Source organism: Pseudophryne corroboree, chromosome 8 (assembly GCF_028390025.1).
Source record: "Pseudophryne corroboree isolate aPseCor3 chromosome 8, aPseCor3.hap2, whole genome shotgun sequence".
NCBI lineage: Eukaryota > Metazoa > Chordata > Amphibia > Anura > Myobatrachidae > Pseudophryne > Pseudophryne corroboree.
In genome coordinates, this window is record NC_086451.1 from 457,701,846 (window position 1) to 457,725,099 (window position 23,254).

General features: G+C 46.7%; 6 non-coding genes across 6 annotated transcripts; 4 read left to right on the forward strand and 2 right to left on the reverse strand.

The window, feature by feature from the left end:
* Positions 1-2,274: 2,274 nt before the first annotated feature.
* TRNAR-UCG (transfer RNA arginine (anticodon UCG)) lies at positions 2,275-2,347 on the reverse strand. Its single transcript has one exon. It is a non-coding gene; the product is annotated as a tRNA-Arg (tRNA).
* A 1,227-nt stretch (positions 2,348-3,574) lies between these two features.
* TRNAN-GUU (transfer RNA asparagine (anticodon GUU)) lies at positions 3,575-3,648 on the forward strand. Its single transcript has one exon. It is a non-coding gene; the product is annotated as a tRNA-Asn (tRNA).
* A 6,134-nt stretch (positions 3,649-9,782) lies between these two features.
* TRNAL-CAA (transfer RNA leucine (anticodon CAA)) lies at positions 9,783-9,892 on the forward strand. The gene is made up of 2 exons: positions 9,783-9,820; positions 9,847-9,892. It is a non-coding gene; the product is annotated as a tRNA-Leu (tRNA).
* A 7,817-nt stretch (positions 9,893-17,709) lies between these two features.
* Positions 17,710-17,782, reverse strand: TRNAR-UCG (transfer RNA arginine (anticodon UCG)). Its single transcript has one exon. It is a non-coding gene; the product is annotated as a tRNA-Arg (tRNA).
* A 927-nt stretch (positions 17,783-18,709) lies between these two features.
* Positions 18,710-18,783, forward strand: TRNAN-GUU (transfer RNA asparagine (anticodon GUU)). The gene has a single exon. It is a non-coding gene; the product is annotated as a tRNA-Asn (tRNA).
* A 3,378-nt stretch (positions 18,784-22,161) lies between these two features.
* TRNAL-CAA (transfer RNA leucine (anticodon CAA)) lies at positions 22,162-22,271 on the forward strand. Its single transcript has 2 exons — positions 22,162-22,199; positions 22,226-22,271. It is a non-coding gene; the product is annotated as a tRNA-Leu (tRNA).
* Positions 22,272-23,254: the final 983 nt, after the last annotated feature.

Here is a 23,254-nt window from a genome sequence, read left to right on the forward strand (position 1 = left end):
GATCTTTACTAGCCCCAAGGCTAGTCATTCTGGGCTGGTCCCGACTAAAACAAGTGGACAAGAAGTGGAAAGAGTACCAGGCTAGGACGGGCTCACTGTAAGGGGGAGACCTGGCACTGTCATAGTGTGAACCAGTCAAGGAACTGATGGGATGGTAATAATAATAATAATTTTATTTATATAGCGCTCTTTCTCCAAACAGGACTCAAGGCGCTTTACAGACATCAAAGCAATAAACATAATACAGAAGAGTAATACAGCAATACACAGGCCACACAGATATAAAAATGAAAACCTAGAACGCATAGAGCAGGCCTGGCCAACCTGTGGCTCTCCAGATGTTGTGAAACTACACATCCCAGCATGCCCTGCCACAGTTTTAGCATTCCCTAATAGCAAAACTGTGGCAAAGCATGATGGGATTTGTAGTTTTACAACAGCTGGAGAGCCACAGGTTGGCCAGGCCTGGCATAGAGTAATCATAATGCAGGATTGGTGTAAGCATTTTGGGTAATAACTTCCATGGGTTGTGTATTCCACCCTCACAGGGTACCAGGTGCGGCAGCAATCTTGGGCGCACTGCGTAGGATTACCCTGGGTGGAATAGTCCACCCCTAGAAGAGATGACACAAAATGGGGGTGATTGCAGCGTCCTAACGTTCAGAGTAGGGCACCAACAAAACTATCAGGTCCATGTATTTTCAGCTCATCCACAAGCGTACCAGATGAGGCAGCCATGTTGGGCGCACTACGATGGTTATACTGTGGGTGTAAGCCAGGCCTGGCCAACCTGTGGCTCTCCAGATGTTGTGAAACTACACATCCCAGCATGCCTTGCCACAGTTTTAGCATTCCCTAATAGCAAAACTGTGGCAAAGCATGATGGGACTTGTAGTTTTACAACAGCTGGAGAGCCACAGGTTGGCCAGGCCTGGTGTAAGCCATACACGGGCCCAATGCATACATGGGAGAACGGGCACTTGTGTAGTCGTATGATATAACCTGTATGAACAATCCACGTGAGGCACATCCTGCCCGCAGAGGAACCATCAGAGGCCCCCGTTTGGGGTGCAGTGTGTTAGATGCTGCTGGCAGGGTGCGCAATCAGTGGAGGTACACCTCACAGGAATACCACACGGTGGGGTGGAAGTATGCAGTAAAAATGTTTTGTTTTTTAAAGAAAGCACATGGTGAGATCACCTATGCAGGTAACCAATGAAAGGAGGAAAATTATCCTGGTCTCATAGGATCAGTATGGGGGGAGGGGGGGGGGGGGTATGATAATGTGGGGAGCACACTAAAGTCCGATGAAAATGACCCTCCTGGGCCTGGCCTTGGTGCTCCCCCCCCAATGCTCCCTGCTCACCTTGAGGGTTAGGCCTGTAAGGCACTACTGATGTTCTCTGCCAGAGAGTTCGTAGGCCTGGTCCTGGTGATTTCATTGCAGAGGTTTGGTGATTCCACATAATGTTCCGGAATTCTTTCTTGATGTTGTTCAACTGCTCATTATCAAACCGCTTAGCGATAGGAACGCTTTGAGTATTGGAACGCACAGCTGTGCATGGTTGAAGCTACAGATATACTATGGTAAATTAACAAAGCTACAGCTGTGGCAAATGTCCCACTAATCCAAGGTGTTAAATTGCACAGTGTTTGACTATGCAAACACCAGCCCAGTCTGCCTTCATTAAATATGCGGCACTGTCCAAAATTTCAAACACAGGTAATTTAAATTGCAAACAAATCCTGAAATCACAAATGTGTCTAACAAATTGTTTGCATAGTGTTAATTTACTACAGAGATTGTCTGTTGCAGAGATTCAGATTGCAGTAGGCAGATTACAGGGTGATATATGAACATACATTTAGTATAGAGATTGTTGCAGAGATTCAGATTGCAGTAGGCAGATTACAGGGTGGTGTCAACTACTAGACACTTTTGGCATTCCCTAGAATTCTGTTGTGGTGCCCACACATTTCTACTAAAGCCCTTGTGTGTATTACTTATCCTGTTACATCCACACCCAACACCAATGCACTTGTGGGATCTAACATGGCACCATACCCACAACGTAGCAAACATTTTCTTCTTATGGGTCCTTTCAGGTTACACATCCTCTGCCGCTTTGCTGTCATTTTATGATGAACCTCCAAGGCCTGCTCCATGTATTTTCCAGGAATAATTCCAATCTCTGTGTTTGTTTCTGAAATCTATCTATATTCTTAAAAGTTTTTTTCTCTCTAATAGGAAAAAAAACAACATAGATGTAAAAACGACCATGAAGGGACTCGAACCCTCAATCTTCTGATTCGAAGTCAGACGCCTTATCCATTAGGCCACACGGTCAGATGGGATCCCTATGACACCAATATTCACACAATTAAAGAAATTTAGCAATTTCATTACATTGTATCTTTTCTTTTTTTCCCAATATTTTGATATACAATAAAATACAAACTTTTTGTCCATTAAAAAAATAAATGGTATTTTTGTATTTGGGTTATAATAACCTTTTCTCTGTATCCAATGGGGGGCACTGGAACACTGGAGTATAGTGCGGTGGCAGTAGCTTGGGTACTTTAAAAATGTACCAGCAGCAGTTAAAGCTCCTCCTCCTTTATACCCTCATAGGTTGCCTTGAATGTGAGTATCCACCATAGGTTAAGGACTGCCATGGGGAGGGAGATCTAAAATCTGCTCTCACCAGTGGGTATGGGTCATTAGGTCGACAAGACTTAGGTTGACAGTCATTAGGTCGACCATTATTGGTCGACATGCATTCGATCGACATGGTCACTAGGTCAACATGTACTAGGTCGACATGAAAAAAGTCAATATGAGGTTTTTTTTTACTTTTTTCTGGTGTCGTTGTCTTTGTAAAGTGACCGGGAACCCCAATTAGTGCACCTTGTCCCCTCGCATGGCTCTCTTCACTCGCCATGTAACGGGCAAGGTGCCTCGCTCCACTACCGCTGTGCTTGGCACAAGTTACTATTCCCAATCATAGTCCACGTGGACCATAAAGTATGAAAAAGTTCAAAAAAAATGTAAAAAATAAAAACTGAAAAACTCATGTCGACCGTTTCCATGTCTACCAGGTACATGTCGACCTAATGACCATGTCGACTTAGTACATGTTGACCTAATGACCATGTCGACCTAGTGACCATGTTGACCTAATGCATGTTGACCAATAGTGGTCGACCTAATGACTGTCGACCTAAGTCTTGTCGACCTAATGACCTATCCTGCGCCAGCAGTCCTTCCCGCACTGTGCAATGTCATGACGTCATGCGCTCAGGGGGAGATCCGGAACCTCTTCATGACCACAGGGATGTCTCAAATACGGGTCATAGAGGTCCAGATTCAATCCCTGAACTGCTGGGAGGAAATGTAGAAATGGACGCCTGTAACTGCACTAAGGGAAGCATAGTATAATTATACAGCGATCATTTCTAATGGTCTTATGGCCAAAACTACAGCTGTGTATTACTATTACCTCTGTGACAGTGTATAGGCTGCTTGTACAGCGACCTTCTTCTGCTAGGTATAAAATCTGAGTCAGCCTCATAGGTCTCTGTGGCGCAATCGGTTAGCGCGTTCGGCTGTTAACCGAAAGGTTGGTGGTTCAAGCCCACCCAGGGACGTCAATGTTTTTCTCCATCTCTCACTGCAGGACTGTCCTGTAATATATAATATTATACACATGTACAGTATATCTGATCACATTTACCAGACAGCTGACACCTCAATGCACAGGACGTCTGGTTACTGGCGCTGCAGGTAGTGTCAGCCAGGACTGAGGACCAGTGATCTCCTGAGGGCACATGAGAGGTTACTGACTCTGCACACGGGCCTGCAGCTACTGTCAGCCAGGACTGAGGACCAGTGATCTCCTGAGGGCACATGAGAGGTTACTGATGCTGCACACAGGGCTGCAGCTAGTGTCAGCCAGGACTGAGGACCAGTGATCTCCTGAGGGCACATGAGAGGTTACTGACTCTGCACACGGGCCTGCAGCTAGTGTCAGCCAGGACTGAGTACTAGTGATCTCCTGAGGGCACATGAGAGGTTACTGATGCTGCACACGGGTCTGCAGCTAGTGTCAGCCAGGACTGAGGACCAGTGATCTCCTGAGGGCACATGAGAGGTTACTGACTGTACACAGGGCTGCAGCTAGTGTCAGCCAGGACTGAGGACCAGTGATCTCCTGAGGGCACATGAGAGGTTACTGATGCTGCACACGGGTCTACAGCTAGTGTCAGCCAGGACTGAGGACCAGTGATCTCCTGAGGGAACATGAGAGGTTACTGACTCTGCACACGGGCCTGCAGCTAGTGTCAGCCAGGACTGAGGACCAGTGATCTCCTGAGGGCACATGAGAGGTTACTGACTCTGCACACGGGCCTGCAGCTAGTGTCAGCCAGGACTGAGGGCCAGTGATCTCCTGAGGGCACATGAGAGGTTACTGACTGCACACGGGGCTGCAGCTAGTGGCAGCCAGGACTGAGGACTAGTGATCTCCTGAGGGCACATGGGAGGTTACTGACTGCACACGGGGCTGCAGCTAGTGTCAGCCAGGACTGAGGACCAGTGATCTCCTGAGGGTACATGAGAGGATACTGACTGCACACGGGGCTGCAGCTAGTGGCAGCCAGGACTGAGGACCAGTGATCTCCTGAGGGCACATGAGAGGTTACTGACTCTGCACACGGGGCTGCAGCTAGTGTCAGCCAGGACTGAGGACCAGTGATCTCCTGATGGCACATGAGAGGTTACTGACTGTACACGGGGCTGCAGCTAGTGTCAGCCAGGACTGAGGACCAGTGATCTCCTGAGGGCACATGAGAGGTTACTGACTACACACGGGGCTGCAGCTAGTGGCAGCCAGGACTGAGGACCAGTGATCTCCTGAGGGCACATGAGAGGTTACTGACTGCACACGGGGCTGCAGCTAGTGTCAGCCAGGACTGAGGACCAGTGATCTCCTGATGGCACATGAGAGGTTACTGACTGTACACGGGGCTGCAGCTAGTGTCAGCCAGGACTGAGGACCAGTGATCTCCTGAGGGTACATGAGAGGATACTGACTGCACACGGGGCTGCAGCTAGTGGCAGCCAGGACTGAGGACCAGTGATCTCCTGAGGGCACATGAGAGGTTACTGACTCTGCACACGGGGCTGCAGCTAGTGTCAGCCAGGACTGAGGACCAGTGATCTCCTGAGGACACATGAGAGGTTACTGACTGTACACGGGGCTGCAGCTAGTGTCAGCCAGGACTGAGGACCAGTGATCTCCTGAGGGCACATGAGAGGTTACTGACTACACACGGGGCTGCAGCTAGTGTCAGCCAGGACTGAGGACCAGTGATCTCCTGAGGGCACATGAGAGGTTACTGACTGCACACGAGGCTGCAGCTAGTGGCAGCCAGGACTGAGGACCAGTGATCTCCTGAGGGCACATGAGAGGTTACTGACTGCACACGGGGCTGCAGCTAGTGTCAGCCAGGACTGAGGACCAGTGATCTCCTGAGGGCACATGAGAGGTTACTGACTGCACACGGGGCTGCAGCTAGTGTCAGCCAGGACTGAGGACCAGAGATCTCCTGAGGGTACATGAGAGGTTACTGACTGCACACGGGGCTGCAGCTAGTGGCAGCCAGGACTGAGGACCAGTGATCTCCTGAGGGCACATGAGAGGTTACTGACTGCACACGGGGCTGCAGCTAGTGGCAGCCAGGACTGAGGACCAGTGATCTCCTGAGGGCACATGAGAGGTTACTGACTGCACACGGGGCTGCAGCTAGTGTCAGCCAGGACTGAGGACCAGTGATCTCCTGAGGGCACATGAGAGGTTACTGACTGTACACAGGGCTGCAGCTAGTGTCAGCCAGGACTGAGGACCAGTGATCTCCTGAGGGCACATGAGAGGTTACTGATGCTGCACACGGGTCTGCAGCTAGTGTCAGCCAGGACTGAGGACCAGTGATCTCCTGAGGGAACATGAGAGGTTACTGACTCTGCACACGGGCCTGCAGCTAGTGTCAGCCAGGACTGAGGACCAGTGATCTCCTGAGGGCACATGAGAGGTTACTGACTCTGCACACGGGCCTGCAGCTAGTGTCAGCCAGGACTGAGGGCCAGTGATCTCCTGAGGGCACATGAGAGGTTACTGACTGCACACGGGGCTGCAGCTAGTGGCAGCCAGGACTGAGGACTAGTGATCTCCTGAGGGCACATGGGAGGTTACTGACTGCACACGGGGCTGCAGCTAGTGTCAGCCAGGACTGAGGACCAGTGATCTCCTGAGGGTACATGAGAGGATACTGACTGCACACGGGGCTGCAGCTAGTGGCAGCCAGGACTGAGGACCAGTGATCTCCTGAGGGCACATGAGAGGTTACTGACTCTGCACACGGGGCTGCAGCTAGTGTCAGCCAGGACTGAGGACCAGTGATCTCCTGATGGCACATGAGAGGTTACTGACTGTACACGGGGCTGCAGCTAGTGTCAGCCAGGACTGAGGACCAGTGATCTCCTGAGGGCACATGAGAGGTTACTGACTACACACGGGGCTGCAGCTAGTGGCAGCCAGGACTGAGGACCAGTGATCTCCTGAGGGCACATGAGAGGTTACTGACTGCACACGGGGCTGCAGCTAGTGTCAGCCAGGACTGAGGACCAGTGATCTCCTGATGGCACATGAGAGGTTACTGACTGTACACGGGGCTGCAGCTAGTGTCAGCCAGGACTGAGGACCAGTGATCTCCTGAGGGTACATGAGAGGATACTGACTGCACACGGGGCTGCAGCTAGTGGCAGCCAGGACTGAGGACCAGTGATCTCCTGAGGGCACATGAGAGGTTACTGACTCTGCACACGGGGCTGCAGCTAGTGTCAGCCAGGACTGAGGACCAGTGATCTCCTGAGGACACATGAGAGGTTACTGACTGTACACGGGGCTGCAGCTAGTGTCAGCCAGGACTGAGGACCAGTGATCTCCTGAGGGCACATGAGAGGTTACTGACTACACACGGGGCTGCAGCTAGTGTCAGCCAGGACTGAGGACCAGTGATCTCCTGAGGGCACATGAGAGGTTACTGACTGCACACGAGGCTGCAGCTAGTGGCAGCCAGGACTGAGGACCAGTGATCTCCTGAGGGCACATGAGAGGTTACTGACTGCACACGGGGCTGCAGCTAGTGTCAGCCAGGACTGAGGACCAGTGATCTCCTGAGGGCACATGAGAGGTTACTGACTGCACACGGGGCTGCAGCTAGTGTCAGCCAGGACTGAGGACCAGAGATCTCCTGAGGGTACATGAGAGGTTACTGACTGCACACGGGGCTGCAGCTAGTGGCAGCCAGGACTGAGGACCAGTGATCTCCTGAGGGCACATGAGAGGTTACTGACTGCACACGGGGCTGCAGCTAGTGGCAGCCAGGACTGAGGACCAGTGATCTCCTGAGGGCACATGAGAGGTTACTGACTGCACACGGGGCTGCAGCTAGTGTCAGCCAGGACTGAGGACCAGAGATCTCCTGAGGGTACATGAGAGGTTACTGACTGCACACGGGGCTGCAGCTAGTGGCAGCCAGGACTGAGGACCAGTGATCTCCTGAGGGCACATGAGAGGTTACTGACTCTGCACACGGGGCTGCAGCTAGTGGCAGCCAGGACTGAGGACCAGTGATCTCTGCTGCTAATTCACTGCAATGTTTTACCAGAACAGAGAATAAATAACAGGCGAGGCCGGGGCTGACTGGGGCAATGTAGTAGCCTGCTCATGGGTTCCAGAACCACAAGCAACCTTTTAGCAATAAAATAATGCAGTCAGGCTTATTATCCTCAGTGATATAATTCAGGAAATTTCCAATACATAATGTGATAAATTAAAAAAAAAACTTTTTGGAGAATGCGGGCATCGATCCCGCTACCTCTCACATGCTAAGCGAGCGCTCTACCATTTGAGCTAATTCCCCTCTGCAGAGCCTGCACTCGCACACTGTGAGGCAGGACGAGGTCAGGAAAGCCACCTGCGTGTGATGGGGCATTGAGGAGGGGTTCAGTATGATTTACCGATGGATACAATACCAACTGTCATAATCCCGACAGCCATTGACCTACAGTCAACATACTGACATGGTTAAAATGCCAACATTCATTGTGCCGACATGTTCAAAATGTCGACATAGTCAGAATAACGTAATTTGAAATGCCAACATGTCAAAATACCGACATGAGTTTATCTGTTTTTTTAGTTTCAATGCTGACATAGGTCAACATGGGCACTGTCTAAGTGTACCGTGTCCCCTCGCTATTATATTCCCACTCCAGGTCCACTAGGATGGTAAAGTATGAACAAGTCTGTTTTTCTGCAAAAAATCCTTAAAAACGCATGTCGGCATTTTGGCATGTCGGCACTTCAAATGTCAGTATTTTGACTGTCAGTCAATGGCTGTCAAGATTACCGTCTGTATTGTGTCCATTGGTAAATCAACTGCTACCCCTGAGAAGACATCAGTGTGAGATAATCAGGGACACACATCTCAGGACACCCGGCACGACAGACGCTGGAAAAGCCAAGGAAGTTGGGAGCTAAAAAGTCACCCAGAGCAGATGTCACTATACACCAATACGTATGTCACTCAACATACAGAAAACACCTATTACACACAGCCTATATCCACTGTCACATTATATTATCTTAGTATATTATTTGTCAATGTTTGAATGTATTATTGCTTCAAAAAATAAGCACAACAGTAGCCTGACAGATTCTATTGTATTAAATGGGTTAAAAATGGCTAGTAAATAGGGAGTGAGAAGCCATACTATTACCTATGCTCACACAATACACAGAACCATAGTATAATTACACATTCATTTCCTCAGGTCTTACAGCCAAAACCACAGCTGGGTTTTACTAACAGAACTTTGTAGCGATATATGGGCTGAGTCTTACTACAACACTACAACCCAGAGGAAGCCTATATTTTACCGGGGTGAAACGTGTACGTTGACTGCTATGTAAAGAATACAAGCGCTCTCCAAGCAGAGCACATTTGATAAAGGGGATAGGAATCCCCAAAACATGTTAGAGACCTGCCGTTACATGTAACCAGCTTCAGCAATGAACTTCACCAGTGATCGAGTGAGTGGCGCATATCATCTATACCCTGTCCGTGACTGCAGCCAGATCCAGCCGTGAGTAGAGACCAGCTTCCGCACCAGACTCCCAGTGTTGTCCTTGCTATGCTGCAAACTTCGTGATTTTATTGTATATCATCTTTTAATATTAAACATCAGCTTTTTGGACCATACATTGTACTGGACAGCTGTTTCCTGGGGCGATCTAAAGATACCCTCATGTGAACGCATGACAGAATTAATATGTAAGTGTTCAACTTTTATGAAGTTATCCCGTTTTATTATATATTGAAGAAATTATATCGGGGGTTAAAGACACCTTGTTTGGCCTGCGGGTGAGAACCCTAATGTAAGTTCTTAATTAAGAGGATGTGTTTCCTGGTGTACCACTCATGAATATTGAAGGATTTAAGAACAGTATACTGCAAGTGAACAGCGCCTACACACAGTTTTATTTTTTTTGCATTAGTGTCCTGTGGAGAGATGGAGACTGATTTCTTCATTACAATTCATACATCTGATTACTGACACAAAAGGTTTGTAACAAGCATCAGATAACGCTAAAGGGCTTTTATAACCAGAACAAGAAACTCAGGTCTTTGGATTACATTCTGTGCACACAACATCAGCTGTCAGGATGGCCGAGCGGTCTAAGGCGCCAGACTCAAGAGTGATTTCTTACCTGTATATGGGTGTTCTGGTCTCCGAATGGAGGCATGGGTTCAAATCCCACTTCTGACATGTGATATTTTTGTGAACAAAATTGGTTGTATATTTCTCTGACATTTTCTAGGGGTAGGCAACATGTGGCTCTCTGCAATTACTTCCCAGCATGCCTTGCCACAGTTTTGCTGTTAATGCTTACTACAAATGTGCAAGGGCATGCTGGGAATTGTAGTTACACAGCAGCTGGAGTGCCGCAGATTGCCTACCACTGAACTAAACCATTAGATGTGATAAAAAAATAATCTTTAATAAACTGGTCCAAATCAGTACATTATATCCTTATTCATCATCAATATACCTGCACTATATCATATATTTAAGCTATTCAGGATTATTCTGGTCATTTTTATTAAATAATCCAACAAACTACAATGGAAGCCCTGGACTCTCTGATACAAAGTCCAGCACCTCATCCATAAGGCCATGCAGTCAGAAACAGCGCTAAGAGGCAACGTTTTCCGGCAGCCTTATATAGCTGAAATTCACCATAATTGCCGGTCATCCTCCTCCCTTCTCCCTGAGGTTCCCTTCACTGCGGCCACAGAGGAACCGCACAGATCACTTTCTCTATTGGGTGATTTTACCAAGAGGAGGGGAGTTACTGTACCTCAGCCCTCTCCTACCAGAGACTGGGCCTGCTCCCGGATTGAAGTACGTGGACACTGAACATCTCCATCTATATCAGCTGCAGTTACAAAGAGGCCAAGATCATAACCTTTTATCTCTCTTAAGAATAGGAGCGGTGTCTCCCCAGAATTGTTTACAAACTATATAGCATCCATACATTGATGCTTTTATTAGCGACAGGGGGCAGTATTGCTCTATTTATGGTTATAACTAAATAATATTATGTCTATTTACCTGTTCTCAAGGCCAACCATCTCATAACTTAGACCAAAAAACAACCCATCTGCACATGCGAGTCTGAACAGTACCCATGGGAATGGCCTTATACTATCAATGGTGGGACAAGCGTCACATGAATTTTAACATTAACCCCACTGGTAACACACAGGCCCATTGAATTCATAAACCATTCCTGACCAGACGGTCAACCTAGCAAAGAGATTTTAGTCCTAAACAGGGCCAGACTGCCCGTCTGTCACTTCTGGCAAATGCCAGAAGGGCTGATGGGCCGGTCCAGTCCACAGAGAGTAGGGTAGTCTGCGCGCAGTGCAGCTCCCAGCTCTCTGGTTTGTCCAACGCTGCCGCCCATAGTGCCCCATTGCTAAGCAATATGGAGGCATGCCATGAGTCCACACCCAAATACTTGTGGCACGCCCCCGTTTGAAGTCTCCGCGCATCCCTTTGTCGTGCATTGGGCACACGCGAGCACATGGATGCCAGGGCCGGAATGAGGCCCCAGTTGTCCCTGGTCCTAAAACAAATGAATTATGATGATTTTAACAATTTGGAAGTGAGGATTTGTATAGTTTTGTAAAACCTGGCACTTCCCCGTTCATTTGAAGGTCCATGCATTTTATTGGACTCATCTTGTGTGTGCAGTACATGGAGAAGACCCATTGAAATGAATAGGGAAAAAAACACTCCCACAAGCTACAATGCCAGTAAGCCCGGGCTGGTCCCCACTAAGTAGGGGGTCAATTGGAAGAAAATTAGGAAAGGATGAACCCAATCTTACTATAATAAGGACAGCCATAATGTGAAGTATTAATAAGCAATCATTCCTTCCCCATTCTAGAGCCAATCGTTGAGGCATGTGCCCCCTCTCCTCAAAGAGCCAGCTATGCCCTTCATGGGATGCCTGGTGCAATAGGTGCCAGGATAATAGTAATTGTAATAAATAATGACCAATGATGTGGCAAATACGGAAACTCAGTGGTTGCACAGACTGAGAAATTGAGATAGAGAACTATAAACAGAAGATGTGAGGATGTCAGCATGGTCTAAGGTTCCAGTCTCAAGAACAGGCCCGCCATCAGGGGGGTGGTGCGGGCACAGCAGTCCTGGGCCCGGTCTTTCTAACAGAGAGGAGAGGGCCCTGGTTGCCTGTGCCTCCGCTCGCCTGCCGCCGTCAGTCTACGTCTTCCGCCGGCACCGTCCGCTGCACATCCTTGCCGATACTCAGGCTTCCATTCCAGAGGCTATTCTCACGCTGCCCTGGAAAGCCTGCTGAATTCCCTGGAATCCTACAGCCTGCGCATGTAGACCGGGGGCGGAACTTGATGGCCGGCCTCGGCACACAGCGTCATACCAGTGGCAGTGCGGGGCGACATGGTGACCACTTTGCAGTGGCGGCAGCAGCGGACCCTCACTCTCGTCTCCGACGAGCATTGGAAGCAGCTGGCAGTTAGGAGGGGGAGTGATGGGGAACTGGCCTGGAGCGGAACTCTTTTATGTTCTGTGGCAGCTGGGAGCTCGGGGGAGAAGCAGAGGTAGGAGTGAGTGTGGTCTATTTATATTTTTCTACTGTAATTTATATTATTATTTTTTTGGGGGGATGGGGGGGGGGCTGCCTATTCTGTCAATCCCAGGCCCCACGATTTCTGATGGCAGCCCTGCTCAAGGATGGTCTCTTACCTGTACATCGCTATTCTAGTCTGAGAACAGGGTCTTGGATTCAAACTCCACTTCTGACAAACATTTGGTGCAAATGCAGGGAGCATATATTTACCAGCAGTATATTATTTGTACTCTCATCAGATTAAAACAGTAATCCTCTTCCCTTCCCCCATTCCCCAGTCCATCTGCCTCAGCTGCTTGCCCTCTGCATTTCCTTGCCATTACAGAGGTAGCGCAGATCACTTGCAAATTTGCAAAGGGGGATAATCCCAGTAGTAGTAAAATAAGGTAAGGTGCCGTGTATACCCACTATACCCCTGTGTGCGCTATACACCTGTGTGCACTATACCCCTGTGTGCGCTATACACCTGTGTGCACTATACACCTGCGTGCACTATACACCTGCGTGCGCTATACACCTGCGTGCGCTATACACCTGGTGCGCTATACACCTGTGTGCGCTATACACCTGTGTGCGCTATACACCTGTGTGCGCTATACACCTGCGAGCGCTATACACCTGCGTGCACTATACACCTGTGTGCACTATACACCTGTCTGCACTATACACCTGTGTGCACTATACACCTGTGTGCACTATACACCTGTGTGCACTATACTCCTGTGTGCACTATACACCTGTGTGCGCTATACACCTGTGTGCGCTATACACCTGTGTGCACTATACACCTGCGTGCACTATACACCTGCGTGCACTATACAACTGTGTGCGCTATACACCTGTGTGCGCTATACACCTGCGTGCGCTATACACCTGTGTGCGCTATACACCTGCGTGCACCCTGCGTGCACTATACACCTGCGTGCGTTATACAACTGCGTGCGCTATACACCTGTGAGCACTATACACCTGCGTGCACTATACACCTGCGTGCACTATACACCTGCGTGCACTATACACCTCTGTGCACTATACACCTGCGTGCACTATACACCTGCGTGCACTATACACCTGTGTGCACTATACACCTGCGTGCACTATACACCTGCGTGCACTATACACCTGCGTGCACTATACACCTCTGTGCACTATACACCTGCGTGCACTATACACCTGCGTGCACTATACACCTGCGTGCACTATACACCTCTGTGCACTATACACCTCTGTGCACTATACACCTGCGTGCACTATACACCTGCGTGCACTATACACCTGCGTGCGCTATACACCTGTGAGCACTATACACCTGCGTGCACTATACACCTGCGTGCACTATACACCTGTGTGCACTATATACCTGTGTGCACTATACACCTGCGTGCACTATACACCTGCGTGCACTATACACCTGTGTGCACTATACACCTGCGTGCACTATACACCTGCGTGCACTATACACCTGTGTGCATTATACACCTGTGTGCACTATACACCTGTGTGCACTATACACCTGTGTGCACTATACACCTGTGTGCGCTATACACCTGCGTGCGCTATACACCTGCGTGCACTATACACCTGCGTGCACTATACACATGTGTGAACTATACACCTGTGTGCACTATACACCTGTGTGCACTATACACCTGCGTGCACTATACACCTGCGTGCACTATACACCTGTGTGCATTATACACCTGTGTGCACTATACACCTGTGTGCACTATACACCTGTGTGCACTATACACCTGTGTGCACTATACACCTGTGTGCGCTATACACCTGCGTGCGCTATACACCTGCGTGCACTATACACCTGCGTGCACTATACACATGTGTGAACTATACACCTGTGTGCACTATACACCTGCGTGCACACACTAAGGGAGAAATAAATCAGTGTGAAAGCAGTTGGGAGAGAAATTAATTTAATGTATAGGGGAGAAATAGAGACGGGGGGGGGGGGGAGACAATTTTTTTCATGGGACAATATAGTGTTACATAAATTTGAGGGTATCTATTATTTTTTATCATGTCAATTTTGCTATGTATTAGAACCCTTGATTAACTATGTTTAATGCTTTCTAACATTAGGATTCAATATGATTTATTTTACATGTGAATATACAGTATGTAGATGGACTAAACATATTAAAAACATACAACGTACACTCGGATAGGTATGCGACCAGCATACCGATGGACAGGATCCCAGCTGTCACAATACCGACGCTGGGAAACCCGCCAGGGGCACCATACAGCCGCCGGAATACTGGCGAGGTAGGTGATTCCCCCTCTGTGGGTGTCCATAACATCCATATAGCGAGAATAGAACCTGTGGCGAGCAAAGCTCACTGCCGAGCTCACACAGGGCTTCTTTACGCTTGTCTCCCCTGCCGGCATTCTAATGACTGGGATCCCGTCGTCGATATAATGAACGCCGGGATCACATACTGATCCCCTCAGATACATCTCAGATGACTGAAAGTTTTGAATTGAAATGAACATGAATGAGATTAAACTATGAGGTGATTGTCTCTATATTGTCTCTTTAATGTGTTAGAATTGTTTATCCTTTTTAGATTGAGAATGTTAGTTTTGGTTTTCTCCTGTCCTATAGGATTGTTAAAGGAGGAGTTTGTGGAGGCGTAGCTGATGCTAGACGGATTTAGTACCTCTCAGATCTGGTTCACCCTCCTATCCTCCCTTTATCACTGTTTGTGTGAATTTACTGCATTGGTTCAGCTCACACAAATGCAGACCACAAGCAACAAAAACGTGAAATAATACCAGGGAGATTCCCTTATAATATGCTTTTTATAATAAGTTACTGTGCAGTGCCTGCAGTCTCAGCATAATAAAAAAAAAGGTGTTTAAAAAATAAAAAATTTGGTTAAAACCAAGGTGATTTAAACCAGCCAACCCTGACACTGGGTATTAAAACAGTTGAGTTTTTCTGAAAATACCGATTTTCCCCTGCATTTTAATGGTTCATGCATTTCAATGTGCCACATTCAGAGTGACCATTAAAATGAATGCATAATTGAAAGTAATGGTGGAGAAAATGAATAGTTAGAAAAGAAAAGTGTACCCTACACAAACAGATCTTTACTAGACCCAAGGCTAGTCAGTCTGGGCTGGTCCCGACTAAAACAAGTGGACAAGAAGTGGAAAGAGTAGCAGGCTAGGACGGGCCCACTGTAAGGGGGAGACCTGGCACTGTCATAGTGTGAACCAGTCAAGGAACTGGTGGGATGGTAATAATTATAATAATAAGAATTTTATTTATATAGCGCTCTTTCTCCAAACAGGACTCAAGGCGCTTTACAGACATCAAAGCAATAAACATGATACAGAAGAGTAATACAGCAATACACAGGCCACACAGATATAAAAATGAAAACCTAGAACGCATAGAGTAATCATAATGCAGGACTGGTGAAGGCATTTTGGGTAATAACTTCCATGGGTTGTGTATTCCACCCTCACAGGGTACCAGGTGCGGCATCCATCTTGGGCGCACTGCGTAGGATTACCCTGGGTGGAATAGTCCACCCCTAGAAGAGATGACACAAAATGGGGGTGATTGCAGCGTCCTAACGTTCAGAGTAGGGAACCAACAAAACTATCGGGTCCATGTATTTTCAGCTCATCCACAAGCGTACCAGATGACGCAGCCATGTTGGGCACACTACAAAGGTTATACTGTGGGGTGTAAGCCATACACGGGCCCAATGCATACATGGGAGAACGGGCAGTTGTGTAATCGTATGATATAACCTGTATGAACAATCCACGTGAGGCACATCCTGCCCACAGAGGAACCATCAGAGGCCCCCATTTGGGGTGCACTGTGTTAGATGCTGCTGGCAGGGTGTGCAATCAGTGGAGGTACACCTCACAGGAATACCACACGGTGGGGTGGAAGTATGCAGTAAAAATGTTTTGTTTTTTAAAAAAAGCACATGGTGAGATCACCTATGCAGGTAACCAATGAAAGGAGGGAAAGTATCCTGGTCTCATAGGATCAGTATGGGGGGGAGGGGGGGGGGGGGTATGATAATGTGGGGAGCTCACTAAAGTCCAATGAAAATGACCCTCCTGGGCCTGGCCTTGGTGCTCCCCCCCATTGCTCCCTGCTCACCTTGAGGGTTAGGCCTGTAAGGCACTACTGATGTTCTCTGCCAGAGGGTTCGTAGGCCTGGTCCTGGTGATTTCATTGCAGAGGTTTGGTGAGTCCACATAATGTTCCGGAATTCTTTCTTGATGTTGTTCAACTGCTCATAGAGATAGGAACGCTTTGAGTATTGGAACGCACAGCTGTGCATGGTTGAGGCTACAGATATACTATGGTAATACCGCATTCAGATCTCAAATGCCGGATCCCAACCGGTAAAAGAAACGTGTCCTTACCGAGTGGGATCCGGCATTTGCTCCCCTCTGCTGGCTTTCCGACCCGGCAATATACCGGGTCGGTTGCCATAGCAGCGGGGGGGCGCGGCAGCAGCAGGGGCGGGGGTGGAGGCGGCGCCGGGAGATGAGCTCATCTCCTGCGCCGCCTCTCCCTATGCTGTGAATGGGAACCGTGTCGCATCGACACGGCTCCCATTCACACCGCACCTGACCCGGTAATCAACCCGGGTAAAACTCTTCTTTTTTACCGGGTTGAATTACCGGGTCATGCGACCCGCTAAAACGACCAAGGACCTTTCACATCGCACACTGACCCGGTTCGACACGGCAATATGCCGTGTCGATACCGGGTTATTTGTGCGATGTGAAAGGGGTTTAAATTAAGACAGCTACAGCTGTGGTAAATGTCCCACTAATCAAATGTGTTAAATTGCCCAGTGTTTGACTATGCAAACACCAGCCCAGTCTGCCTTCATTAAATATGCGGCACTGACCAAAATTTCAAACGCAGGTAATTTAAATTGCAAACAAATCCTGAAATCACAAATGTGTCTAACAAATTGTTTGCATAGTGTTAATTTACTACAGAGATTGTTTGTTGCAGAGATTCAGATTGCAGTAGGCAGATTACAGGGTGGTGTCAATTCCTAGACACTTTTGGGATTCCCTAGAATTCTGTTGTGGTGCCCACACATTTCTACTAAAGCCCTTGTGTGTATTACTTATCCTGTTACATCCACACCCAACACCAATGCACTTGTGGGATCTAACATGGCACCATACCCACAACGTAGCAAACATTTTCTTCTTATGGGTCCTTACAGGTTACACATCCTCTGCCGCTTTGCTGTCATTTTATGATGAACCTCAAAGGCCTGCTCCATGTATTTTCCAGAAATTATTCCAATCCCTGTGTGTTTCTGAAATCTATCTATATTCTTAAAAGTTTTTTTCTCTCTAATAGGAAAAAAAAACAACATAGATGTAAAAACGACCATGAAGGGACTCGAACCCTCAATCTTCTGATTCGAAGTCAGACGCCTTATCCATTAGGCCACACGGTCAGATGGGATTCCTATGACACCAATATTCACACAATTAAAGAAATTTAGCAATTTAATTACATTGTATCTTTTCCTTTTTCCAATATTTTGATATACAATAAAATACAAACTTTTTGTCCATTAAAAAAATAAATGGTATTTTTGTATTTGGGTTATAATAACCTTTTCTCTGTATCCAATGGGGGGCACTGGAACACTGGGGTATAGTGCGGTGGCAGTAGCTTGGGTATTCTAAAAATGTACCAGCAGCAGTTAAAGCTCCTCCTCCTTTATACCCTCATAGGTTGCCTTGAATGTGTGTATCCACCATAGGTTAAGGACTGCCATGGGTGGGAGATCTAAAAACTATTGGTCGACATGCATTCGATCGACATGGTCACTAGGTCAACATGTACAAGGTCGACATGAGAAAAGGTCAACATGAGTTTTTTTAACTTTATTTGGTGTCAAAAAAAACAAAACTGAAAAACTCATGTTGACCATTCTACATGTCGACCTAATGACCATGTCGACCTAGTGACCATGTTGACCTAATGCATGTCGACCAATAGTGGCCGCCCTAATGACTGTCGACCTAAGTCTTGTTGACCTAATGACCGTATCCCGCGCCAGCAGTCCTTCCCCCACTGTGGAATGTCATGACGTCAGGTGCTCAGGGGGAGATCCGGAACCTCTTCATGACCACAGGGATGTCTCATATATGGGTCATAGAGGTCCAGATTCAATCCCTGAACTGCTGGGGGGAAATATAGAAATGGACGCCTGTAACTGCACTTGGGAAGCATAGTATAATTATACAGCGATCATTTCTAATGGTCTTATGGCCAAAACTACAGCTGTGTATTACTATTACCTCTGTGACAGTGTATAGGCTGCTTGTACAGCGATCTTACCCTGCTAGGTATAAAATCTGAGCCAGCCTCACAGGTCTCTGTGGCGCAATTGGTTAGCGCGTTCGGCTGTTAACCGAAAGGTTGGTGGTTCAAGCCCACCCAGGGACGTCAATGTTTTTCTTCGTCTCTCACTGCAGGACTGTCCTGTAATATATAATATTATACACATGTACAGTATATCTGATCACATTTACCAGACAGCTGATTCTTCAATGCACAGGACGTTTGACTGCACACGGGGCTGTAGCTAGTGGCAGCCAGGACAGAGGACTAGTGATCTCCTGAGGGCACATGAGAGGTTACTGACTCTGTACACGGTGTCAGCCAGGACTGAGGGCCAGGGATCTCTGCTGCTAATTCACTGCAATGTTTTACCAGAACAGAGAATAAATAACAGGCAAGGCCGGGGCTGACTGGGGCAATGTAGCAGCCTGCTCATGGGTTTCAGAACCGCAAGCAATTTTTTAGCAATAAAATAATGCAGTCAGGCTTATTATCCTCAGTGATATCATTCAGGAGATTTCCAATAAATAATGTGATAAATAAAAAAATTCAAAAAATTTCTGGAGAATGCGGGCATCGATCCTGCTACCTCTCACATGCTAAGCGAGCACTCTACCATTTGAGCTAAATCCCCTCTGCAGAACCTACACTCTCACACTGTGAGGCAGGAACGAGGTTAGGAAAGCCACCTGGGTGTGATGCGGCATTGAGGAGGGGTTCAGTATTGATTGGATACAATACCAACTGTCATAATCCCGACAGCCATTAACCTACAGTCAACATACTGACATGGTTAAAATGTCAACATTCATTGTGCCGACATGTTCAAAATGTCGACATAGTCAGAATAACGTAATTTCAAAAGCCAACATGTCAAAATACCGACATGAGTTTATCTGTTTTTTTAGTTTCAATGCTGACATAGGTCAACATGGGCACTAAGAGTACCGCGTCCCCTCACTATTATATTCCCACTCCAGGTCCACTAGGATGGTAAAGTATGAACAAGTATGTTTTTCTGAAAAAATCCTTAAAAACGCATGTCGGCATTTTAGCATGTCGGCACTTCAAATGTCAGTATTTTGACTGTCAGTCAATGGCTGTCAAGATTACCGTCTGTATTGTGTCCATTGGTAAATCAACTGCTACCCCTGAGAAGACATCAGTGTGAGATAATCAGGGACACACATCTCAGGACACCCGACATGACAGACGTTGGAAAAGCCAAGGAAGTTGTGAGCTAAAGAATCACCCAGAGCAGATGTCACTATACACCAATACGTATGTCACTCACCATACAGAATACACCTATTACACACAGCCTATATACACTGTCACATTATATTATCTTAGTATATTATTTGTCAATGTTTGAATGTATTATTGCTTCAAAAAATAAGCACAACAGTAGCCTGACAGGTTCTATTGTATTAAATGGGTAAAAAATGGCTAGTAAATAGGGAGTGGGAAGCCAGACTATTACCTATGCTCACACAATACACAGAACCATAGTATAATTGCACATTACTTTCCTCAGGTCTTACAGCAAAAACCACAGCTGGGTTTTACTAACAGAACTTTGTAGCGATATATGGGCTGAGTCTTACTACGACCCAGAGGAAGCCTATGTTTTACCGTGGTGAAACGTGTACGTTGACTGCTATGTAAAGAATACAAGCCCTCTCCAAGCAGAGCACATTTGATAAAGGGGATAGGAATCCCCGAAACATGTTACAGACCTGCCGTTACATGTAACCAGCTTCAGCAATTAACTTCACCAGTGATCGAGTGAGCAGCGCATATCATCTATACCCTGTTCGTGACTGCAGCAAGACCCTGCCATGAGTGGAACCAGCTTCCGCACCCGACTCCCAGTGTTGTTCTTGCTGTGCTGCAAACTTCGTGATTTTATTGTATATCATCTTTTAATATTAAACATCAGCTTTTTGGACCATACATTGTACTGGACAGCTGTTTCCTGGGGTGATCTAAAGATACCCTTATGTGAACGTATGACAGAATTAATATGTAAGTGTTCATCTTTTATGAAGTTACCCCGTTTTATTATATACTGAAGAAATTATATCGGGGGTTAAAGATACCGTGTTTGGCCTGCGGGTGAGAACCCTAATGTAAGTTCTTAATTAAAAGGGTGTGTTTCCCGGTGTACCACTCACAGATATTGAAGGATTTAAGAACAGTATACTGCAAGTGAACAGCACCTACACACAATTTTATGTTTTTGCATTAGTGTCCTGTGGAGATTTATAGCTGTTCTCCTTTAAGCTGCGTGGCTGCAGTTTACTGGTCAGCGCAGAAACCACATTTAGATTCTAGAGCACATTTGGCCATTTCAGAAAATAATTGGTGACAGAGAAACTGAGAAGAGGAATTTACATCACAACCAAACTCGCTAGAGAACCAGATAAGATTGTCAGCAACTGGGAAATCATATGTGGAAAATAGATGGAAACATCTCCAGCTACACAGCACTGCACAAGGAGCACTGGAACCGCCGTAGTTGGGGTATGATGCAGCTGGAAATCAGCCCGGGCGAGTTCACCCAAAAATGTTCAGTATAACACAGGTGCATATGGATCAGTTTTGGAGGCGGATCACTTTTGGGTTCCTGACCCAAGAAGATGTTCATAAAAAAACTTTACTTGAGTGATTAAACCCCTGCAAGAGAGATGGTCCATTTTACTCTGATTCTAATCTTGTCCTCATCTTGTGACCGGATAAAAACAAGGGTAAGGACAATGCATGCCGAAAAGCATTAACATTGAAGAATTTAATGCTATGAATGCCTTATGGAAAAAGTCAGCGGAAATAGGGAGAACATCGCTCAATGTCCACCATTTTCAGTGGGAGTTTAGGGGTGTCTTTCGGAAGCCAAGAAAGAGAACAGGTTCCACCAGCACAAGAATGTGAAGCTTATCATTTGAATAACGTGAGAGCTTTTCCCTAGAGATATGAATGTCGGCCATTTTCAACTGTGCCATCAGTTTGTGCATTCCACTGTTAATTGAAAGGTTGGTGTTCAATCCTGGGTAGGCTTGAAAGCCCGCACGGGTATGTGAAATATTTTTCCTTCACTGCTTGGTGAATCGTCATTTAATATACAACATCAGGTACAGTATATCTGCATACCTCCCAACATGACCCTCTCCAGGAGGGACATAATGTTCTGATCCTGGACTTCCCTCTTAATTTGTGACTGTGATCACCTGTGCCGAAACACCTTTCTTATCCATTAACCTGTTCAACACAGGTGCCGGCAATCATAGAGAAATGGAAAAGTCCAGAAGCAGAGCATTGTGTCCCTCCTGGAGAGGGTCATGTTGGGAGGTATGTATCGGACTATATTTAGGAGATAGATTTCTTCACTACAATTACAATTCCTGCAACAACTGCTTACTGACACAAAGGGCTATAGATTACATTCTGCACATATAGTGTCAGACGTCACAATCCACATCAGATGTCAGGATGGCCGAGCGGTCTAAGGCGCCAGACTCAAGAGTGATCTCTTACCTGTAGATGGGTGTTCTGGTCTCCGAATGGAGGCGTGGGTTCAAATCCCACTTCTGACATTAGTTTTTTTGGCGAACAAACCTAGCTTCAACAATCGTACATTTCTCTGATATTATGTATACCAGGGTTAGGCCAACCTGTAGAAATACTTCCCAGCATACCTTGTCAGTTTTGCGGTTAGGGCATGCTAAAACTGTCAGGGCATGATGGGATTTGTAGTTCTACAGCAGCTGGAGTGGCATATCCATATCCTTTACTCAGAAACGTATGGTTTGTGGATCACATCCTAGACACATTCAACGGTAGATGTCCCAGACATGGATGCAATGGGTAATTTTAGTGCACATGTGATTTTCCCAATAGTACATTATTGTACGTGTTCAATGAGCGAATTCACTATGGCAACACAACCTGCGTCTTTCTTATTTTTTTTTAGTTGCCACATTGGAAAAAAAGTGGCCAAATAAAAAAAGAGTGCAATACAATATACTTTTAATAATAAGAAAAAAGTTGACCATCTCTAGATTTGAACCCTCAATCTTCTGATACAAAACCAGAATGCTTATCCATTCTTAACCACACAACCCATCAGCCCAGGGGAAAATCTGTCAGTCTAATGCAGCAAGGGGTGTTTTTTTTATGTTTCTATTATAACAAATCCCTGAGAGTGGCCACAATAAAATTGTCAATTTATTAACTAAACTCTCTAATCTTGTAAGTGTTGTTATATAATCAAACAGATTACAGCTATTTGAAATTATTTGGACCTGGGGATTGAGACAGTTTTGTTTTTCTGAAAGTTACTATTTTTCCCACTCATTATTTATTTCCGGGTCATCACCAATCACACCAGATCCAGGTCTTCCAGTGTCCGGGTCTTCCATCTAACAGTGGGTGCCTGGTGATGTCACCACTAAGTGCTACTGTCTCCACCAATCAACTCCTATTAGGCATGACCCGGAACATTGCTCAGACATATCCAATACCCGGGTCTAGCCACAATACCCAGCAATAGATTGGGTCAAAGAGCTATGTCTGAAAG